The following is a 22,946-nucleotide window of genomic DNA, read 5'->3' on the forward strand; positions in this document are numbered from 1 at the left end:
CTTTAGCCCACTCTGCCACCCCAGTTCAGACATGGCCATATGCAAATCAGTCTGACCCTGTGCCTCATGGGAACAGTCCAGCCCGAACTGCCAAGCCATGCCTTCCCTGGACCTGAAACAAGCTTCCTAGGACCGGTTTCTGGCATTTCAGCCGTCTTCAGCCAGGCTTGCTTGAATCCAGTGGCAAAGTGAGCAAGGGACTCACGTCTGAGCATACCCTGCCAACTTATGGCGAACAAAGCGGTACAAAAGGGGGTGGTGATGGACAGAGCATCAGAACCAATCAAACACTCACACCCAGTCAACAGATCTGGGTTTGATCCATCACTGTTCTTTAGCCCACTCTGCCACCCTAGTTCAGACATGGCCATATGCAAATCAGTCTGACCCTGTGCCTCATGGGAACAGTCCAGCCCGAACTGCCAAGCCATGCCTTCCCTGGACCGGAAACAAGCTTCCTAGGACCGGTTTCTGGCATTTCAGCCGTCTTCAGCCAGGCTTGCTTGAATCCAGTGGCAAAGTGAGCAAGGGACTCACGTCTGAGCATACCCTGCCAACTTATGGCGAACAAAGCGGTACAAAAGGGGGTGGTGATGGGCAGAGCATCAGAACCAATCAAACACTCACACCCAGTCAACAGATCTGGGTTTGATCCATCACCGTTCTTTAGCCCACTCTGCCACCCCAGTTCAGACATGGCCATTTGCAAATCAGTCTGACCCTGTGCCTCATGGGAACAGTCCAGCCCGAACTGCCAAGCCATGCCTTCCCTGGACCGGAAACAAGCTTCCTAGGACCGGTTTCTGGCATTTCAGCCGTCTTCAGCCAGGCTTGCTTGAATCCAGTGGCAAAGTGAGCAAGGGACTCACGTCTGAGCATACCCTGCCAACTTATGGCGAACAAAGCGGTACAAAAGGGGGTGGTGATGGACAGAGCATCAGAACCAATCAAACACTCACACCCTGTCCAAGCAGAAACCACGATCCTAGTCAGGTTAAGTCACAAACACACCCTAAATTAACCCGTGGTCACAAATTGGGCGATTGGCACAGAGCAGTCAGGGCTAACTTAACAGGCAATGTGTAAAATATGTGAGCAACATTTAAAACAGTGAAAACACCACACAGACTGAGCACTTTACATGAACACAAATAACATTACACAATGTCACATGGCATTGTTTATAGGCATGAAGAAATTAAGTAATTTGCCCAGAATCACAGGATGTTGAGCCAACGTAAAAATCAGAACTGGTTCTCCAGTCGGTAACTCTGACTGTAACTCCACTTCCTGGGTAGAGGGAGGGAGAGAGGCAGTAGCCACATGAAAGATCGACTTGCCATGGGCTTGAGGTTCCAAAGGACCTCCAGCTTAGCCAGAGATAAGCTTCTGCTCGAACCTGGCTCGAGGTTTCAGAGGCTCACCCACCTCTAGTGTTGGCACGTTTGTTTGTTATTTATGGACTTTTTATGGTCTGCTGGGCCGTGGTTTTTACTGTTGATTTCCATGATATTAAAACAAACAAGCAGCAAGCACAAATCCATGCCAACTTCCATACCTTGCAAAACACTTTACTAGTTGAAAACTGCCCCAAGTGGAAAAACATGGGCCACTTTTTTAGCAATCTAAATCACTAAAATGGGCCACTTTTATTTTGGTGCCCAGCTAGTGTGACCCAACGCAGGGCCGGACTGGCCCTAGCAGGCACCAGGCAATCCCCCGTTGGGCAGTGCATATCAACCAACACTTAAACATGATGTGCGTCCCTCCAATGAGATCAATCTCTAATGTATTTAAACGCACATCATGTTTAAGTGTTGGTTGATATGCACTGAGGAAGGCTGAGACGCCGAAATGCATTTGCACCATTAAATCAACTTTGAAATGTCCCGAGAGTGCTCCGCATCTGTAGCCTGAATTTTTAAACGTGATCTCACCCTCACGAAAGCGGACGAAAAGCACCCGCCCCGAGTGCAGCAGCAAGGGTGGGACTTGGAGCCTGAACATTAATTCTGCCAGCACCGCCGAAAGAAAGAATGACGCAGCATCCTACCAGCGCTGCTGACAATTATATAATTGGAGGACTGAAGTAATATATACAGAAACCTGCAGGATGCCAAATCTTTCTTCTTTCTGGCAGGGCGAGGGACCTGAATAACATCACGGCACGTACTTTTGGAGGCATCACAACCGGACTAATCTCGAAGGACTGGCTGAGCCACATACCATGTGAGTGTAACTGCATCCTGCCTTTAAAAAATCGTCTATGAAAGACTGAGATTCTTTTAGAGTAAAAACGATCTGTTTTCATCTAATCCAGTACACACAGACATGGCAGCCAGGGAAATAGGCATTTGGACCTTGAACTGCCCCAGTCCTTCGTCACTTGTTGTGAACTTGCATCCCTCCAATGAGATCAATCTCTAATGTATTTAAACGCACATCATGTTTAAGTGTTGGTTGATATGCACTGAGGAAGGCTGAGACGCCGAAATGCATTTGCACCATTAAATCAACTTTGAAATGTCCCGAGAGTGCTCCGCATCTGTAGCCTGAATTTTTAAACGTGATCTCACCCTCACGAAAGCGGACGAAAAGCACCCGCCCCGAGTGCAGCAGCAAGGGTGGGACTTGGAGCCTGAACATTAATTCTGCCAGCACCGCCGAAAGAAAGAATGACGCAGCATCCTACCAGCGCTGCTGACAATTATATAATTGGAGGACTGAAGTAATATATACAGAAACCTGCAGGATGCCAAATCTTTCTTCTTTCTGGCAGGGCGAGGGACCTGAATAACATCACGGCACGTACTTTTGGAGGCATCACAACCGGACTAATCTCGAAGGACTGGCTGAGCCACATACCATGTGAGTGTAACTGCATCCTGCCTTTAAAAAATCGTCTATGAAAGACTGAGACTCTTTTAGAGTAAAAACGATCTGTTTTCATCTAATCCAGTACACACAGACATGGCAGCCAGGGAAATAGGCATTTGGACCTTGAACTGCCCCAGTCCTTCGTCACTTGTTGTGAACTTGCATCCCTCCAATGAGATCAATCTCTAATGTATTTAAACGCACATCATGTTTAAGTGTTGGTTGATATGCACTGAGGAAGGCTGAGACGCCGAAATGCATTTGCACCATTAAATCAACTTTGAAATGTCCCGAGAGTGCTCCGCATCTGTAGCCTGAATTTTTAAACGTGATCTCACCCTCACGAAAGCGGACGAAAAGCACCCGCCCCGAGTGCAGCAGCAAGGGTGGGACTTGGAGCCTGAACATTAATTCTGCCAGCACCGCCGAAAGAAAGAATGACGCAGCATCCTACCAGCGCTGCTGACAATTATATAATTGGAGGACTGAAGTAATATATACAGAAACCTGCAGGATGCCAAATCTTTCTTCTTTCTGGCAGGGCGAGGGACCTGAATAACATCACGGCACGTACTTTTGGAGGCATCACAACCGGACTAATCTCGAAGGACTGGCTGAGCCACATACCATGTGAGTGTAACTGCATCCTGCCTTTAAAAAATCGTCTATGAAAGACTGAGACTCTTTTAGAGTAAAAACGATCTGTTTTCATCTAATCCAGTACACACAGACATGGCAGCCAGGGAAATAGGCATTTGGACCTTGAACTGCCCCAGTCCTTCGTCACTTGTTGTGAACTTGCATCCCTCCAATGAGATCAATCTCTAATGTATTTAAACGCACATCATGTTTAAGTGTTGGTTGATATGCACTGAGGAAGGCTGAGACGCCGAAATGCATTTGCACCATTAAATCAACTTTGAAATGTCCCGAGAGTGCTCCGCATCTGTAGCCTGAATTTTTAAACGTGATCTCACCCTCACGAAAGCGGACGAAAAGCACCCGCCCCGAGTGCAGCAGCAAGGGTGGGACTTGGAGCCTGAACATTAATTCTGCCAGCACCGCCGAAAGAAAGAATGACGCAGCATCCTACCAGCGCTGCTGACATTTATATAATTGGAGGACTGAAGTAATATATACAGAAACCTGCAGGATGCCAAATCTTTCTTCTTTCTGGCAGGGCGAGGGACCTGAATAACATCACGGCACGTACTTTTGGAGGCATCACAACCGGACTAATCTCGAAGGACTGGCTGAGCCACATACCATGTGAGTGTAACTGCATCCTGCCTTTAAAAAATCGTCTATGAAAGACTGAGACTCTTTTAGAGTAAAAACGATCTGTTTTCATCTAATCCAGTACACACAGACATGGCAGCCAGGGAAATAGGCATTTGGACCTTGAACTGCCCCAGTCCTTCGTCACTTGTTGTGAACTTGCATCCCTCCAATGAGATCAATCTCTAATGTATTTAAACGCACATCATGTTTAAGTGTTGGTTGATATGCACTGAGGAAGGCTGAGACGCCGAAATGCATTTGCACCATTAAATCAACTTTGAAATGTCCCGAGAGTGCTCCGCATCTGTAGCCTGAATTTTTAAACGTGATCTCACCCTCACGAAAGCGGACGAAAAGCACCCGCCCTGAGTGCAGCAGCAAGGGTGGGACTTGGAGCCTGAATATATATATATATATATATATATATATATATATATATATCCAACCAGAATCGCTCCTTGCAAGACCACGGACCCGTGGAGGGTGGTTTGTGCCCCGGAAGAGCACCCGGTATTCAAAATTCTTGTCCGTCAAAATTACGATAAAACACACTCTCAGGCTCCAGAGTAAATGATAAGTGGGATGTTTAAACATCCCACTTATCATTTACTCTGGAGCCTGAGAGTGTGTTTTATCGTAATTTTGACGGACAAGAATATATATATATATATATTCAACTGTAAGTAATAAATACATTTCTTAGCAGACCTAAAGAATATCTATATCTATATATTTTAAAACTATAGTTATTATACATATTTGTACAAAGAAATACACATACCTAGGTACATACATATACATATAAACACAAGGATATGCTGTGCCTCAAATTTGAGTATGGTGGTTATGTAGGAAAGAGCTAAATCTTGAGTAGTCTTCTAAAGGTAGGATAGATGTCTAGGGATTTTATATTTGGGGTAATGAATTCCATAGTTTGGCTGCTTGAACTGAGAAAGATGTACCACCTATGTGGTTGAGGCACGGTGCTAATATTGAGTAGAGTTTCCTTTGTTGATTATATATTTGGTGAATTTATTCCTGATGAAAAGCAGTCCTGTTCCCTGTATTGCTTTGTGGGTGATAAAAAGCAGCTTGAATGTGGATCTTCTGGCAACTGGTAACCAATGTAGGGCCCTCAAGGCAGGGGAGATGTGGACTTGTGGCTTTACATGTAGGAGTTGTCTGGCAGCAGAGTTCTGAATCTGTTGTATTCTTGCAAACACAAGGAGATGATGGACGGAGTGCTGAAACTTTTCAGACACTCACCCCCAGTCACAGATCTGAGTTGAATCCATCATCATTCTTTAGCTCACTTCGCCACCTCAGTTCAGACCCAGCTATATGCAAATCATTCTTGACCCTGTGCCTCATGAGAGCAGTCCAGCTCGAACTGCCAAGCCAGGTCTTCCCTGAACCGGAAACAAGCATCCTGGGACCGGTTTCTGGGTAACACCCTTCATCGGCCAGGCTAGCTTGAATCCAGTGACAAAGTGAGCAAGAGACCCATGTCCAGGCATACCCTGCCAACTTAGGGCAAACAAAGCAAACACAAGGAGATGATGGATGGAGCGCTGAAGCTTTTCAGACACTCACTCCCAGTCACAGATCTGGGTTGAATCCATCATCATTTTTAGCTCACTTCGCCACCTCAGTTCAGACCCAGCTATATGCAAATCAGTCTTGACCCTGTCTGTTCTCGGTGTGGGAGCCAGGATGATCACAGAGACTAACCCGAATATGTTGATGTGACTGACCCCTGATGAAGGGCCATGCTTGACCCGAAATGCATTGGGATGTATAATAATCTTTGATTGCATTACAACATTATTGGGATACCAAGAAATCATTGGTAGAATTACTTCAATTGATTGAATAAATCCAAAAACAGAAGCTTCAGAAACGCATTGAGTGTATTAATTGTATGAATTTTCTCAACTGCCATAAGAACACTTTAATTTCCAGATAAGTGCTCCCGCAAGCTTGGAGGGATCCTCCCTCACAGCAGACTTGTCGTAAAATGTCCACTTGGGCATTCATTGATAACTTGGAGTGCATGGTAAATCCGAGGTTTCCTACTTTTTACTTTTCTCTTTTTTTTGTGGAGTTTTATATAACGCAAACTAGACCAGAAGCTATCAGAGTGTTTTACATGAGCACCAGTTACATTACAGACGGACACATTTATTTCTGTTAGGCACGGGGAGATTTAGTGATTTGCCCAGAATCACAGAATGATGAGTATCCTTGCCGAGACTTGAACCCAGTTCCCCAGCTCCGAGGTCGACCGCCCTAGCCCTAAGGCCACATTCTCTCCCATAGATCCTTTAGGAGGTGTTCTCAGATCGCATGGCAAGGCGAATGGTGGTTTTTCCAATTGCCACACATGAGTATTTCCATTTGGAAGCATTCAATTTGAGATGGCTCAATGTCATCCATTGATCAATGGCTTTGAGGCAACAGAAGATTTTTGAGTTTCCAATGTCTTTTGAGTTTTCCAGTTTAAGGTGTATTTGTGCGTCATCTGCATAGTTATAGCATTTTAGCAGAAGTTCATTGATCAGTGCTGGTAATGACTTTATGTAGATGTTGAAAAGCATGGGTGAGATGATAGAGCCTTGAGGGACCACTGCTTTTGTGAAGTACAATTTGGATGAGAAAGGGGGAGAATGGATGACATTTGTTCTGTTTTGAAGGTAGGACGTGATTCAGTCAAGAGCAGTCCCCTTTAAGCCGGCTTCGTAGATTCTTTGTATTAGAATGCATTGGTCAACTGTGTCGAAGGCAGCTGAGAGGTTCAAGAGAAGTAGTGCAGCAACACTGGTCCAGTCTACTGTGCTTTTAAGGTCATCCCAGATGGCAATAAGGGCATATTATGTGCCTCTTCCTAGGTGGAAATGTTTGGTAGTCTGAAAGTATGGAGTTACCTTCAATAAAGACATCTGGGCAAATGCTGCTCTTTCTATCAGTTTGCCCAGGAAATGTCCATTAGTAGTTGTCCTGTAGTTGTCTGGGTCATGCAGGTCCAGGTTCATTTTCTTTACTAATGGCCGAATGTATGCCTTTTTTAAGTCTTCTGGAAAGATTCCTGTAGTTAAAGAATTATTGATGATTCTTCATACTGGTGTAAAATGTAAAAAAATGCAGCAGAGGTAGATAAAAGAATGTTCTTGAAGATTTGTGGTGGGCAAGGGTCAGAAGTGCAGCCGGCTGGCCTGCTTGACAATAATTAGATCCATACATTTCCTTTGTGATATTTATTTGAAGGAATGCAGAGGCTGGGTTAGCCTGCTGTTGGAGGGGAGTTTTGAAAGGGATTGGCGCTGGTGGTTTTCCTTTCTTTTAAAGAGGAGTCCAAGGTGTCTGCTTTGATAGTCTAATGATTTGCCAGTTTGTCTGTGAATTCTTGTGTAATAGGAGGAGTTCCTTCTGTGCATTTCGGTTTACAAAATTCAGTGAGAATTTTATAAAATTCTATATTTGCACATTTAGCATTTTGAATTCTGTCTGGAAATTACTGTTTTTTAGGCTTTTTTGATCGTTGACTTGTATATTCTGTTAAGTTTGCATAGATAAACTTTGTCTTGATTGCTGTTTGTTTGAGCCACGTGCATTGCAGTTTTCTAATTTGTTGTTTTAGCGTTGTTAGTTCTGCATTTCTCCAAGGTGCTTGTTTTCTTTTGTCCTGTTTTGTTGTTCCTAATGGCATTGAGATATCAAAAGCTTCGTGTAGCCATTCATAATGATTTTGAACTGAATTTATTGTGTCTGGATCTGTGTTGGATGTTAGTTGTGTTTCTAAGTATTCAAAATTGAGTTTGTTCTACGGTTGAAGGGTCGATGCATGTAAGGTGGCCTAAGGTGTCTTGATTTACAGTGTTTTATGTTGGAAAGCTACCAAATGGTGGTCTGACCATGTGACTGAGTAATCAATTGAAAGGTAACTACTTCTGGATTTGCAAAAATGACATCAAGGACATGTCCAGTTATGTGTGTGGCTTTGTGTACAATCTGATGTAGATTCAGTGTGAGTAGGCCAGTGATTATAGTTTTTGGATGGGGCAAATTGGCTTTGTCAAACCAATTTTTAGGTCACCAAGAATGCGTTGGTTGGAGTATAGGGTTATAAGGTTTGAAACCGAGGCTAGAAACATGACTGGGAATGTTGCATTGCCAGGTGGTTGTCTGCAGAGGTGGAGGAAGTTTTAGGAGGAAGTTGGTGTAGGGTTGCTTCTGGGGATGAGGGCCTCACAACCTGGTATGGGAACGTTGTCTGCTTTGGTGACATTTACTGTTTGCTTGAATATAACAACTAGTCCACCTCCTCTTTGGCCTATACTATTTTGTGTGATAGTTTGACAGTCTGAAGAAACAGCTTCATGCAGCACTGGAGCCATATCATCTCCCAACCATGATTCAGTTATGAAGTGTAAGTCGGGTTGTGTGTCAGTGAGTAGGTTGTAGATGTGCTTGTTTTTAGAGAGTGATTGAGCATTTATTAGTAAGCAGTTTAGAGATTTTGTTTTGGTAACAGTGTGACTTTCTTGTCTGGAAGAGTGAGTATTTTGTGAACTTGTAGCACGTGTGTCATTAGTGCTGGTATTAACTGTATGAGGGTCGCAATAGTGTTATTTTTGCATATCGTATTCCTCATCCGGCAGGCTTAGAAGGCACTTTGCTGGGTCTGTGTGAGTAGGTGGTGGAGATGGAGGTTGAGAGTTATTTGGTGATCTGTGTTGTTTTCATAGAGTTTGTTATGTGATAGAGATGGAGATGCGAAGTTGTGAAGAGTGGCATTTTGTTTGTTTTGTTTGCATCTGTTTAGGGTGGAGGGTGTATGGGTTAGGGGGGGTGGTGGAGCATGTGGGACATTTTCTAAGGCTCTAAATTGTGCAATAGATGGAAGGTGGGTAACTGAGAGTTGCTGTGTTGGAGTATTAGTAGTAGGTGTTGGTGTTGGTGACGATGGGGAAATTGGGATTAAAGATGCTTTAGGATGTGTATTATTTGTGTGGTCATGAGGGTGTGGGTAGGTGTATGTTTCTAGTTAGTTACGGAATGAATTATGAAATTGTGTGTGGGAGCGATTTTGTTGTTCTGGTGTGTGTGTTATGTTTTGTTTTGTGGAGTAGTGAGAGGAGATGATGATGTATTGGTTTTCTGAGAAGGATTTGTATGTAAAGTATTGTTGGTGAGTGGAAGTTAAATGGTAAAGGGGTGGTGATGTGTTTTGGAAAAGAGTGTATGTGGGTTGTGAGAGGAGATGGACAATAGTTATCAGTGTTTGTGTCATATTTGAAAGTTGGAGGAGGTAATATGTGTAGTGGAGGAGAGTGTAAGTATTGCTTGGTTGTGTGTTTCTGGTCAAAAGAGGAGGAAGGTGTTGGTGGATGAAATGGCGGAGGGCTGAGTATAGGGTTGGTAGCGACAGAAAGGGGTCTGTTAGAAGTAAGTAGAGGGTAGAGCTGGTGTTTTGCATGAACAGGGAGTGTGTGTCCGGATGGAGGAAATATATGTATAATGTGGCTTTTTGTTGTGTTGGTGGTGTGTAGATTTCTTAGTGGTATGCGACAGAGTGGTGTTTTATGTGAGAGTGAAGGTACCATGTGTGGTTGGTGGGGTAGAAGGGTGTATAGGTGTGGTTTGTAGGGTTTTGCAGTGGTTTTTGAGACACTGAAATGTGGTTAGGGTTTTTTTGTAGTAGAAGAGTAGAGTGTATTTGCTGTGAGTGTGTTAATATGTTTGTGGATGAGGATGAGTTAAGGTGGGTGCTGGTGAATACAAAAACTGGCAGCATTTCTGGCCCTAGGACCGACCAGTCCCGACCAGCCCCAAACAGGCAACTGCCCTTGTCCTCTCTGCACTTAGCTGAGACGCCCGGGCTGAAACGCCATGATCCCTAAGGTTAAATAGCTCTAGGTCAGGTGACTTTTGGCCAATGGGAACCCTAGACCTAACCAGTCAGAAAACTAGCCCTGGGACCAAGAGGAGGCCAAGCCCTGAAAACCAATCATAGCCCAGCCCTAGCAGCCAACCAGAAACCAAACCCTAAGTCCAAAGAAAACATAGCCCTATCAGCCAATCAGAACCCCAGCCCTATCAGCCAATCAGAACCCTGACCCTAAGCCCTTAGTCCAATAGAAACCCTCGGCTTAGGATCTAATCAGAACCCCAGACCTATCAGCCAGTCAGAACCCTAACCCTAAGTTGAATAGAAACCCTAGGCATAGGAACAAATCAGAGCACAGATGTAACAACCAATAGAGAACTTATACAAGGGGCATGTGACCTTAAGCACTGGGTGGGGCCTGGGAGCTGCTCCTGAAGAATATCAGACAATGTGAGCTAGTCTTAAATTTTGGAAACGGAACGAGGCGCACAACCTCTTGTTTGTTTAATTATATATAGCCTTTTCATTAGATTTGTTAATCACCCCGTGTAGTCCAATATCTCAGTTGTTGTCACGTAATGCCTCAACATACTACAACAGTAGGTGCCAGCGTTTAGTCCTAGTTCTATATCTAGTACCGTCCCAGTTTTGTTTCTGAAAATCTTGTCACTCGATTGCCCGCGAATGTTCTGTCCCAGTCGGATCCTGGTACTAGGCTGAGTGAAGTGGCTGAGAGACGAACCTGTGACTTTTTGCTCCTCTACAAATCACAACAATGGCTTCATTATATCAGGTCATAAGTTCGAACGCCAGCAAATCCACTCAGTCTGTCAACTTCCTCAGATCAATAAAATTACTAACCCTGGGTGATAACTACTGTAAGAACATTGGAGTGTTTGGAGCGCCACTGAAGACAAGGGAGTATCTCAGGGCTGGTAATGACGTTTACAGACTTTCTGTTCCAGCATTGGAATATTTGCTTTTCTGTTTCTGAGGCGAGGGCTATTACTCGGGGCCTAATAACAGTGATTGCGCCTGTCAAAGGCGGAAACACTTAAATACTGCTGTGACACAATATAGTTTGTAAACTACACCTTTTAAAAATTCTAATAACAAAATAATCATGCTAGAAAACCAAGGCAAATGAAGAACGCATGTTAAAGAAGTAATATATGTATCAATCATTAAACCAGGTCCCTTTTTTGCTAAAGGTTTCTTTCCTAATAGATGAATACCAGTAACAGGTATTGATTACTAAATGCACGTGGCCAAACTGCTGCTTGAAGCTTTCGACTTTTGTTACCCTTTTGGTAACTTTCAATGGTTGAAGTGGCCCTATTTTACAGACAGCAATGCTAATGCACTCCGCTGCCTTAATCTTCCAGGTTTGGGGTCTGCTGAGTCAGCCAGTAGTTGGGGGTCATGTTACTAATCAGACAACTCAGCTGGTTAATGCACCTGCTGAAGAAAGCAGCTGGAAATCGTAAAATTCAAAGCCCAGTGACTCCACCCCGACAGTGGTGGAATCGACAATTTCCATCTTACACCGAAAGGCTGTTAAATTGTAAAGTAAAGCTGTTCGTATCGCCGAAAACTATGCTACACTGCCATACTATGTGTTGTAACACTTTCAATAAAGACATGTTTTTTAAAAAAAAGATGCGAATCCCTGCCCCTTTTTCTAACAACTGGTTCAGGAGAAGCATTTATCACCAGAGCAAAGGCGAGTTCCATCCCGCCTCCTCACTCAGAATGGTAAGGCTTGAGGGCAATCTGCAAACATGTTACGCCATACGTTTTTATGCTTTTATGGCCTGCATTGTTACACTGACATTATCTGCTGTAAGTTCCTGGAGCACTTTAAAGCAAACAAGGTCAGACGCGACTTGTCGGGATCAGCCTGCCTTGCGTTGACTACTGACTCATTAAAACCAGGTACTAATTAACAAATGGAATGTGTGTCTGAGTGATCTTGGAGGCGGTTCTGGAAGACTGAGAGACTTATTGCCTCACACGGTGCTCTGAGGTCAAGGAGAATAATAGACCTGCCTACAACAAGTGGCAGACATTCCAACAACTGTGTACTAAGCCCCACACCAATAACTCGCTTTTTCAGTTTTCTGTTTGGTCTGTTTGACCTAGCAGAAGTGTTGTGGCCGTGGGAAAATAAGAAACAAACTTCCGACTGCCACTTTTGAAGTTAACAGCAAAAGCTTGGCTAATGCAATAATCTGCTGTCCATCATTTGCCAATGAGCGCAAGAGGTATTTAATCCAGTCACTTCATCTCCTAGGCCTTAACAAGCTCAAAGAAACCATCTATCTGTGCTTTAACTGTTCTTACTGCCACTTCTTTAATGGTTTCACCCAGTTGTACCATGAGCAAGTGAAGGCAACCCCTTTTTTGCAAGTGTCAACAACTGTCTCAACCCCATTCCTACTTTTCTGCACCAATCACACTACCCCTCTTCATGCTTAAATCTAACCGTCTTCCGGAGGGTCAGTTCCCCAGTTTCTTTGACACCTATTTCACAATTTGCCACATATCCACACAAACATCTTTCCATCTATAAGCGCCTGAGTGAATCTGTATAGAAATGTAAGGGGCTTCAGATATAAAAAAAAATAAAAACAGTAGGCAACCTTATGCACATGCTTCCTCATACAAAACTAGCCCTACCTCCCAAGACTCCTCTACTACCTTTACAAAGACCCCAGACTCCTCTTATCTGTCGTTATTCCTATTCTGTCCCTAACAAACCCAACCTTGGCAGACCTAACATCAGCCTGTGTAACAACTGAAAATGTATCAATGGACGATCTGTTTCATGTCAGAACAAAACCCCAAAATAACTGACCCTTACTCTTGTTTTGATCTGAAAAGGCAAATCCCATCTTGAACTCCCTTAACACAGCGACAGTTATCCGCCCATTTTTTATCTTTCTTAGACCACTTCAAATTAATACCAAATCTTCCAACCATTCCACCCCCACTAGTCACCACCTCCAAATCCCTTTTACTTGGCAGCCCAACATTCAAAATGAAAACACCTACAGCATGCCATAAACAGAACATTTTCCCAATCAGAAATACAAACCACCCCCAGCGCTGCTACTAAACCCTTCAAAACATCAGCAGTCCCCAGCCTCCTCAACCTGCCTCTCCAACATCTCAATTGCCCAGCCTTCTGGAACCCTGCTCTCCATTTGATTAACCACATGCTTGGAATGCCTTTGCCAATTATCATAGACTATCACATAAGCCAATTTCTCTGCGATTGTCCCTGGGGACAAATCAGTTCCATTCAAGTTCATTATGAAGGACAGTGCATCTTCCTCCTCTGTACCATAAGTGTTCCCTAATCCCCAGACTTAACAGCTCACTCTCGAAGAACTCCCACTATCCCGGTAGGTTCTGCCAGCAACACCCAAATAACTGCAACACCCTCAACATACTGATTCCCAAAACTCTGCAACATTCCAGTTCTGGACACCTGCCCCTCCAACATCAGCCACAGAACCTCTGCAACTTTGAGTAAACATCTGCAATATCATTCTCTACACCGGGATTGTGGAAAGATGTTATTTATTGTGCATTGCAACACAAAACCAATGATAACCTTCTCATGGTCTGTTCACTAACACAACCAATTGCGAAAGGCACACATTAAAATTGACCGTTATGATCACTAAGTACCAATGGAAAGAATTGTAAAAAGTGTGTGCTACGTGTTTGCTTCAACCCAGCCTCCTGTCCCCTCTCCGCGCACCACCTGTCCTATTAATACAATCCAAAACCGCTCACAACTGAATATCTGGACCTTTTATTCTGGCTCTTCCATCAAAACTCACATTGTCCCCCCAATGAACTGGCTCAAAAGCACCACCAAGAACTCAAATCTGCCTTCACTACTGTGTTAAGTCAAATCCTGTAAATTCAGCTACAACATTTGCAACATGACTAAATCCATTATCCTGCAAAAAATCATCAAAACACCTATTGGCAATATCTTGGTTGTATAGATTCCATCCTAGAACTGCAGATCCACCATTAACACCTGCAAAACACACACTGCCTCATTGATGCTTTTACACTGCACCAACCTGTATTCCGCAATAAAACCCTTTCATCAAATGCCTATCTGTCAATGACAAGTGATGTGCGTTTCCAAAGTTATCCTCTGTCTTGATGGAGACCATGCCCAAAGGTGATACCGTAAGGCCTTCAAACAGACTGTTCGTTCTAAATGGGCCAGTATCTCTGATGCCTTCCACTTAGTTCTACAGCATCTACTTATCAGCAGTTTCTTAATAAAGTCCTTGTACTTAAGAAGTGTGAGGTACCATTCCAGATACTGTTCACATTAGACGCCTGCATAAATGTAGAACGCCAGTGATTCGTTTTCAATTGTTTCTGTGACGCAGGGCCTTCGCCTTTACTTAACCTCTTTCACCCAAACTTCCTTTATGAAGCAATTTAAAAACAACGAACAATCACTATTTCGACATCTGTGTTATGACTGCAATCAAAGGCGACCCTGACAGTTTTGTAATCCACATTTATAGAAATTTCTTTTCACAGACCTTTTACCCTGTCTCTTGCAAGCTCTCCTCAGCCACTTCCTTCTTCTCTGGTTAAATACCATTCTCTTGCAAGCCTTATCTCACTTGTTCCCCTTCATGGGTTTCTCTTTCACTTCCAGTGTTTAATTTGAGCCGGTGTTTGCAAGCGGGGCTCACCCGCTCTTATTTTTAGCGACCAGCGCTCGTTTTTCCTCTTCAGACTTCCACCGACAACAAGAGAGAGAAAAAGACAAAACGGGAAAAGGAGGAAAAGAAAGATGGAAAAATAGTAACAAAGGGAGAAAACAGGGATGAAAAAGAACCTGCAAGTGTAAGCTTAATAGACAAGGGCCCACATGTATGACCATTTTCTGCGGTCACAAAAGGGAAATCAACCCGTTTGCGACTGCAAAAAACTGTGGTGGTATTTACAAATGCCATTTTGTGAGTCACTGACTGGCAAAATAGCATTTGCAACCTGCTATTAGGAAGGTGCGTGCCAAGGGCGTCCCTTCCTAACAGCGACTCTGACACCAAAGTATTATTGTTTTGCGACCTCATTTGTGGTCGCAAAACACTCGCAGTTTACCACCAACTTCAAGTAGGTAGTAAACCATTTGCAAACGGGAAGGGGTTCCCAGGGGACCCCTTCCCCTTTGTGAATGGGTGAGAAAGTTTTGTCAACAGCAACTGCTTTTCACACTGCTGCAGCTCAGGGATGCACTGGCAACTGCTGCACCAGTGTTTCCAGCACTACTGACTACCACAGCAGGAGCAGTGGTGTGGAGAGTAGGGTCAGGTAGTACTCCCCAGCACACTGCCCTTACCTAAGGTCTTTAGAGCAATAGCTCATTCTTGGAGACATCAAGGTGGTTGGTGATTCCTCAAAGACGCCCAACTGGCGACTATGCTCTACTTCATATTTTTCCTGGTACCCACAGAATCAGTGGGTGGGGCTTCCTTATGTAAGGGGGGACTCAACTCCCTACCTGAAAAGACATGCCACCCCAAAAACAGAAATCTCGAAAGGGAAGGAAGTAAAACCCTCCGGTGGTACCTATAGGACTGTAACCACAGTGGACGGTTTTCAGGCCAGGAATATTCCAGAAAAAACAGGAACAAGCCTTTCTTTTTGAGTCCTCGATTAGGTTTTCAGATCCACATTCTTTGTCGAGAAATACCACACTGGCACACTGACTTCCTTCAGTTCTCACCTCTTTCAGCTCCTGCGGGCTCAAAAATATTTCCATACTCTTAAAAATCAATATCTCTCTTTTCCTTTTGTGCTCCTGGCAACACCACCAGCCAGTACTTTCAACACACCACATCCAAATGTTCTCCCATGCCATTCTTTGCAGGATCACTCTCCCTACACTCCTCACTCCCCTCTTCCCTAAAAGCCTTCTCCATTGTATCTTCCCAGACTAACTCGTCTTCCTGCCCAACTAATGTCACAGACTGCAATCACTGGAGTAAGTAATTTTATTTATGTTCGATTACTTGAAAATAATGACATGTATGTACCTTGCCATTAAAGAAAGGCGTCATGCTTCTCCTCTTTTATGCTGCACATGGGTAGGCTGCCCTGGAGCATTCCTTTTCTTTGTCCAGCGCCCTGATACATCCCCAACTCTGCAGCACACATAGAAAAAAGAAAACACCTTTCGTGATTGTTTTTGTGCAGGAAGGTATCCCTTCTGCAGTCCCCACAGTTAATGCACTGCCCTCTCTCTGCCTCATCCCTATTTGCCTCATGCCCTCCTTCAGCCTTGCACCATCCCGCTGCCATTTGTGTTTACTCCTACAGACTATGAACCCCCCGTTCCTCCTCCATTCAAAGTCCACCATGTCTGACATCATGTACTGCCATGCCTACTTCCCTTCTTCCATTTTAAACATTCCAGTGATGTCTACAGCTGTCATGATCACAGTTTCATTTCGGTTACATAGTAGGCAAAGGAACCTAGGTTGTCTCAGTACAGATTAAACCCTAGGAACAAACAGAGATAAATGGAAACAACATATCACAAGAAGTCAAAAACCTTTTCAGGCTCATACACAGAAGGTGGATGCAAGGCAGGCCCTGGCTCCGATTTTTTTCAGTCCATCATCATAGCACAACAACAAGATTTGCACCATGACTGTGACAGGGCATTTAGTTCAGCTTTGCAAGCCGCTCCGGAGTCGGACAACAGGGTAAAGCGAGAACCTTCAGGGAACTCCCAGACTGATTTCTTGGACAGGAAGTTGCATCTAAGACCTGCCCAACCATTCGCCCACACTTGCCAAAGCAGCATGAGCAGCGAGGGCATCATGCTTGCTGCTGTCCTCCCATCTAACCGCCACAAAATTCAGGATGTATCCTGAGGCCTTTGAAATCCAGTTTTATCCAAAAGGAGGGACTGAGAGCTGGGTTATGAGGTCCTGCACACAAGCTCCAAATAGAGACTAGTGTTTAAAGAAGGTTTGCAGTTCCTATGTGATTTGGGGGGGGGGGGGAAGTGGGAGGAAAAGGGGGTGAATGGGAAAGACAGGTCTTTCTTCGTGATGCCCTCACACACCCCGAGAGGTGTCATGCTTCATCATAGGGCTGTGCCCCTCGTCAGGCCGGCGCTGCAATGCCTGACGGGCTCCCGAAACCGGGGCTCTTTGTCGGGGATCTTTTGAAGAGGAAGCCGTTGGGTGCGTGCGGGTGTGGGGGCAGGGTAGTGCACAGTGAGATAAAATAAAATAGGTATAGAGCAGTCCTCTACAGTCAAGTTTTAATGAAAAGGTAGCTCTAGCCTAGATAAAAACAAGAGGGGGCCCCTGTGAGGATGATAATGTTCCTAAGGGGCAGTCTAAGTGTGTAAGGTCAACATGTTTCATGCCTATACTTGCCCCTAACGGGTCAATTGGAGCTTCTTCAGGACCGTGGTAAAGAACAGTGGATGCGTGCGCTACCGCCATTCACCCCCTTTTCCTCCCAACCCCCCCCCCAATCACATAGGAACTGCACACCTTCTTTAAACACTGAAATCCAGTGTCATAGGAAGGCATCTCAGCCTGACCACAGAACACTGGCGACATCAGGCATCCAAAATAGTGCTACAGAGTACAGACATCTCAAGACCTTTGGAGAATTCCAGTTTTTCAAAAAAGCATTCAGATCAGCCACCAACTGTGAAATTCAGCATAGAGTGTGACCGAAGGCTCACAAACTTTAGCAATTTGCAACACTTCATAGCACTGCGCATGACCAGGACACATGCAGCACCAAACAGCCCACAACATCCCCTTAACCGAGCTCTTTGTGATGGCAAAATTGCTAAATCTGTTCTAGGTTGCTTCAGACCCTAATGAGTCTGGTTGTCTCAGTAATGGATAGCCAACATGTTTCGAGCCGTTCCCCTATGGGCTCTGCATCAGGACTCCACGGGGTGTAAATATGCGGTCCCCAGGGCAAGAAGTAGGTTATTTGACCTGAGGCGGCCTTGATGAAGGTTTGACTACAAGCCCCTCGATCCCTGGTTTTCAATCATGACGCAGTAGCATAGCATTTTAGAAATACAGATTATCTTATTAACAAACCGTATGTATACATGGTGCATGCGCATTGTGTGCACATTTGCGTCCGTATTATAGGATTGTTTAGGAGTGGTACACACGGGGAAGGACCCTGTGCAGTCCTGATGAAGAGCCAATAGGGCAACGGCTCAAAACATGTTGGCTATCCATTACTGAGACAACCAGACTCATTATGGTCCTGTTTTCCCTAAGTAATAACCCCTGATTTTAACCTTACTAACTAGGAGCGGGATTAAAAGATTGGCTCCCTAGTTAGGTATTTTTAATTTTTCCTCCTTCCACTCCCCTTCACTTCACTTAGTCTACACCAGTAAGTGCTCCTGCGTATTCGTAAATCGTAGCATGCCTCAATCCGTAGAGGATTGAGATGAACCCCAAAGATGAAGCATGCCACCTAGGGGAAACCCTGGTGGGTGAGGGGTCTCTAGAAAAAAATACTTTTTTCTAGATAAGCGATTGCAGCGGATTCTCGCTGTATCCTATCATAATTCCCTTGGGCAGGTTGTCTTCGAATTACTCGATTTTTGCTTGTTACGCTGTAGCCTCAAGTTCTATTTTCCTCTACAGAATGACCTTGCACCCAGTTTCGCTTTCCATATTAACAGGAATTAAAAGGTAGCAAAGACTATTGCTTTGTTGCTTCTGAAATGCTTCAAACTATTTAATACCTGAGTGTTTCAGTAGAAGTAGGGTGAAGAAAGCTCCAAACTCAGCTGAATCTCCCAGTTACCTCAAGAGTAGTTACCTTGTGGCAGTGCGTAATTTGTGCCGGTGGTTTCCGGTGCTGGGCACCGGCACTTAATTGTCAACAGTCTGTAAACAAAGTGGAGCTGTCTGGCTAATTTAGAGATGACCACAACAACAGTGAATTATTAATTCAATATACACTAAAATTGACTATTATGCCGCCCAAGCACTTCTTATAGCTTCAGGGGCCTTGAATAGTACGAATTGCCTCACTTGTAGGAATGTGATGGTTAGTAGTTGTGTTGGTAGCATCATCGGCAGCATGGCTGGGGCAATGTGTGGTGCAAACTGCAGTGGCCTCCTGACAAGAGCCCTGGCACAAATGTTTCTTTTACAAATTAAGCACTGCCTTGTGGCATGTTTGCAGAAACCCAACAGAAAGGGGAATGGGAATAGAAAGAAGATTGCTGGAGGTCTTCAGGTTCAGAAGTCCACTTTCTCCTTTCTTCCTTGGAGGACCCTGCTGGGTGTTGCAGGGTTTTGGTCCATTCCTAGTTCAGCTGAATATATGATGCTTCCCTAAACCCAACACACTATAGAGCCTGTGCATGGTCAGTGACAGAAGACGAGTGCCTGAGGGCACAGTACTAGTCCTTGAGGATGGTGTTGAAGATCTTACATTAGAGCTCAGGCAGTCTCCCATGACCTAAAAACAGTGATTGGCCCTTGATCAATGTTTCTTTCATTGTTGTCTCTAGGTTGATTTGATATTCTGCAAATTTGTTTCCTTCAGAGGAAGTAGGCCTCTTGGCCTTGCTTAGGTATTTATTCGCACCCTATTCTTTACTGTGACTGCTGCGCCATCTTGGAGTGTCAACAATGTTACAGTTTCACTTGTATTCAACTGAAACCTTTTCTCTTGTGTCTCTGCCCGGATCACTTTACTCAAAAAAATTCTGTTGTTTAGCAAGTCTTCAACGGAAATCGCTTTGTTCTTTCTCTTCTTCGTGTCTTTTACTCTTCTCACTGTGTCCCACACTTGTTATCTCTTCTTTGCAGGAATACTCAGCCGCACCTATAGAAACCAAAGCTCACCCACTTGCCAAGCCCCTCCAGGGACAGAAGACAAACAGAGAGGCTTCAGGAAGCGCCCTCAGCAGGAGCACTTCTTGGGAACTCCATCTCTGTCTGCAGCTGCCGATGAATCATACAAGTATTACAAAATGCCAAGGTTTGTGAGTGTATTGCTTCAGCTACATTTACCCTGTAAGAGCAAATTATCTTTGGACAGCTCTGTAGGATTCTAGGCACCCCTTCGCTGCTGTAAGTGCAACCCAGAGAAGGGGTGGGAAATGGGATTACCTGTTTGTTTCCCCTACTCTCCGTTACCACTGGAAAACCTGAAATTAGGCATAAAAAGGGCTCAATATCCTGTGGTATGGCTATTCCACTGGGCTGTTTTTGGCCCCAATTTAACATCCCCAATTACAATGATGAGCTGCATTGGAAGTGAGTTCAACTAGACTACGACATTGAAAGCAGGTTGAAATGTTTGGAGGAAGACATTCATGCATGGGAAATATTTTGTAAATAGATGGTTTCAGACTGTTTTCACCAGGAAGCATAAAACTCTGGACAAATTGTTAATTCTAGCACTTGTAATTTGTTGTTTTCTGAGCTTGCAGTAAGTCAGCAAAGATGTATTCTTTTTTTTTTTAATAAATCCTACTTGATTACGACGATAGTGAAAGTAAGGTGGTTTAACACAGCACACACCAGTGAATGAATGGTCTCTAGGCTCTGAAGTAAACATTTTTCTCTCGGCGTACTTAATTTACCAACCTGGAAGGGATAAAAGCAGATTTTTTTCTGACAGCTTATAAACTGGGGACTTCAGGCTTGTCAACTCACACTGTGATGCTGTGTAGCATTTGCGAGCCAATCAAGAGGCTCTAGCATAAGGTGAGCTGGAAACTCTTTCCTAGAAAAGGTTTCCAGCTCACATGTTGATGCTTTGCATAACTAAGGCCACTCCCCTTTTTCAGTTCGATTACAGGGCAGGGCTTAGCTTGTAAAAGAATTTCTGCTGGGGCCCATTTCTAAGAAGCCTGCCGGCAGCGTTGCTTGCTGTATCAAGTTAGCGAATCCTATGTTTGTCTAATATTTATTTCACCTACTGCTTCTTTCATCCACCAATACACTCTCCCTGCCCCTACATATCACTCTTGTAGATTCCTTTTCATCCATGCTTTTTAGGTCTCCAGCTACCAGACAGCGCATACATCTGGTTTGCTAAAGGTATCTTTGGGACATTCAGAAAGTTTACCTAGGAATGCATTCTTCCCTTTGCTTACCATTGGCTTTGTGGTTTGTAACTCACCTTTTCTGGCGTTCTATTTGCTGGCCTTATTTGCTGTTTGATGTCCAGCTCGAGTTTGTCCCTCCGTTGCCCAAACCTTGTTTACTATATTCTTCCACGAACTCGCTTTCTGTAAACAGGCCTTTAAATCTTGGTGTTATCTTGTCACATTGTAAAGACAGAGGTCAAATGTCAGGCTGTATCTTCCAGGGAGGTTGGAGTTTATTTTTTCATTCTTCGACTTCAAAGTGAGAATATTTATGGTACAATCAAGCTGGCTAGAGGGCATCTGCTTAAGAAAAATTGTTTTTTTTCCAGCACACAGCAAAATGTAAATGTCTGTGAATTAACTGTACTGATGATCAAACCAATAAATTGATTGGATGATGACATTTCCACACTTTATCGCTTGTGTGCTGTATACTTTTATCAGTAAAACTGTATGTGAGTGCTAATGTAATGGTAATTTCAATTGAAGATGTGCTGTCTGTGAAGGCAGTATGCTACCATAACCTGCAGACTTCACGTTACCAAAACTCCACTCTACTCTAGTCTGCACCACTGCACTCTACTCTGTACCACTCCACACTACAACATTCCACACTAGGTTACTGCACTCTTCTCTGCACCACTTCATTCTACTCTATGCCAATGCAATCTACCCCACTCTACTCTACTATGTACCACTGCACTCTTTGCCACTGCACTCTACACCACTCTGCGTCCCTCATCTCTATACCACCCTACTGTGCAACACTGCACTCTACGCCAATGCAGTCTATGCAAATGCACTCTACGTCAATCTAATCAAAGCCAAAGCACTCTGTGCCAATCTACTGTGCACCAAATCAGTCTATGCCCTATACTCCATGCCTCTGCACTCTACCCCACTCTATTCTACTCTGCATCACTGCACTCTATGCCACTCTATTCTACTCTGCACCACTGTCCTCTATTCCACTCTACTTTGCACAGCTGCACTCTGTCACTCTACTCTGTGGCACTGCACTCTACACCAATGCACTCCACGCCACTCTACTATGCTCTCCACGACAGTATACTCTACAACACTGCACTCTCTGCCACTCTACTTTATGCCACCCTATGCCACTGAACTCCACACCACGGAACTCTAAGCCAATCCACTCTACTCTGCACCACTGCACGCTATGACACTCTGCTCTATGCCATGGCACTCTACGCCACTTCACTGTACTCTTAAACAATCTACTCTGCCACTGCAGTCTACACGACTCTATTGCACCCTACACCACTTCACACCACGCAACTGCACTCTATGCCAATGCACTCTCCACCACTTTACTCAAAAACAATACACTCTACACCACTGCATTCTATGTCAATCTACTCTGCACCACGGCATTGTACGTCACTATACTCTATACAAAAGAAACAAATGACTCTAGTCTATGCTACTGTACTCTACACTACTCTACACCATTGCCCTCTACGTCACTTCACTCGACACCACTGTACACCACTGCACTCTATGCCACTCTACTCTGCAGTACTGCACTCTCTGCCACTGAACTCTATGCCACTGTCCTCTGCACTATATTACTTTAAGCAATTGCACTCTCCTCTGCACCACTCAATGCCACTCTTCTGCACTCTACACTACTCTAGTCGACTGTGCATCACTGCACTTTGACACTGCACTCTACGCCACTTCATTCTACACCTCTCTACTCTACTCCACTCTGTG

The 22,946-nt window shown here is 44.3% G+C and overlaps 1 long non-coding RNA gene across 1 annotated transcript; it reads left to right on the forward strand.

The window, feature by feature from the left end:
• Positions 1-1,771: 1,771 nt before the first annotated feature.
• On the forward strand, positions 1,772-21,625 carry LOC146797797 (uncharacterized). The gene is made up of 2 exons (XR_014968536.1): positions 1,772-4,146; positions 19,921-21,625. It is a non-coding gene; the product is annotated as an uncharacterized LOC146797797 (long non-coding RNA).
• Positions 21,626-22,946: the final 1,321 nt, after the last annotated feature.

This window comes from Triturus cristatus, chromosome 9 (genome assembly GCF_964204655.1).
Source record: "Triturus cristatus chromosome 9, aTriCri1.1, whole genome shotgun sequence".
Lineage (NCBI taxonomy): Eukaryota > Metazoa > Chordata > Amphibia > Caudata > Salamandridae > Triturus > Triturus cristatus.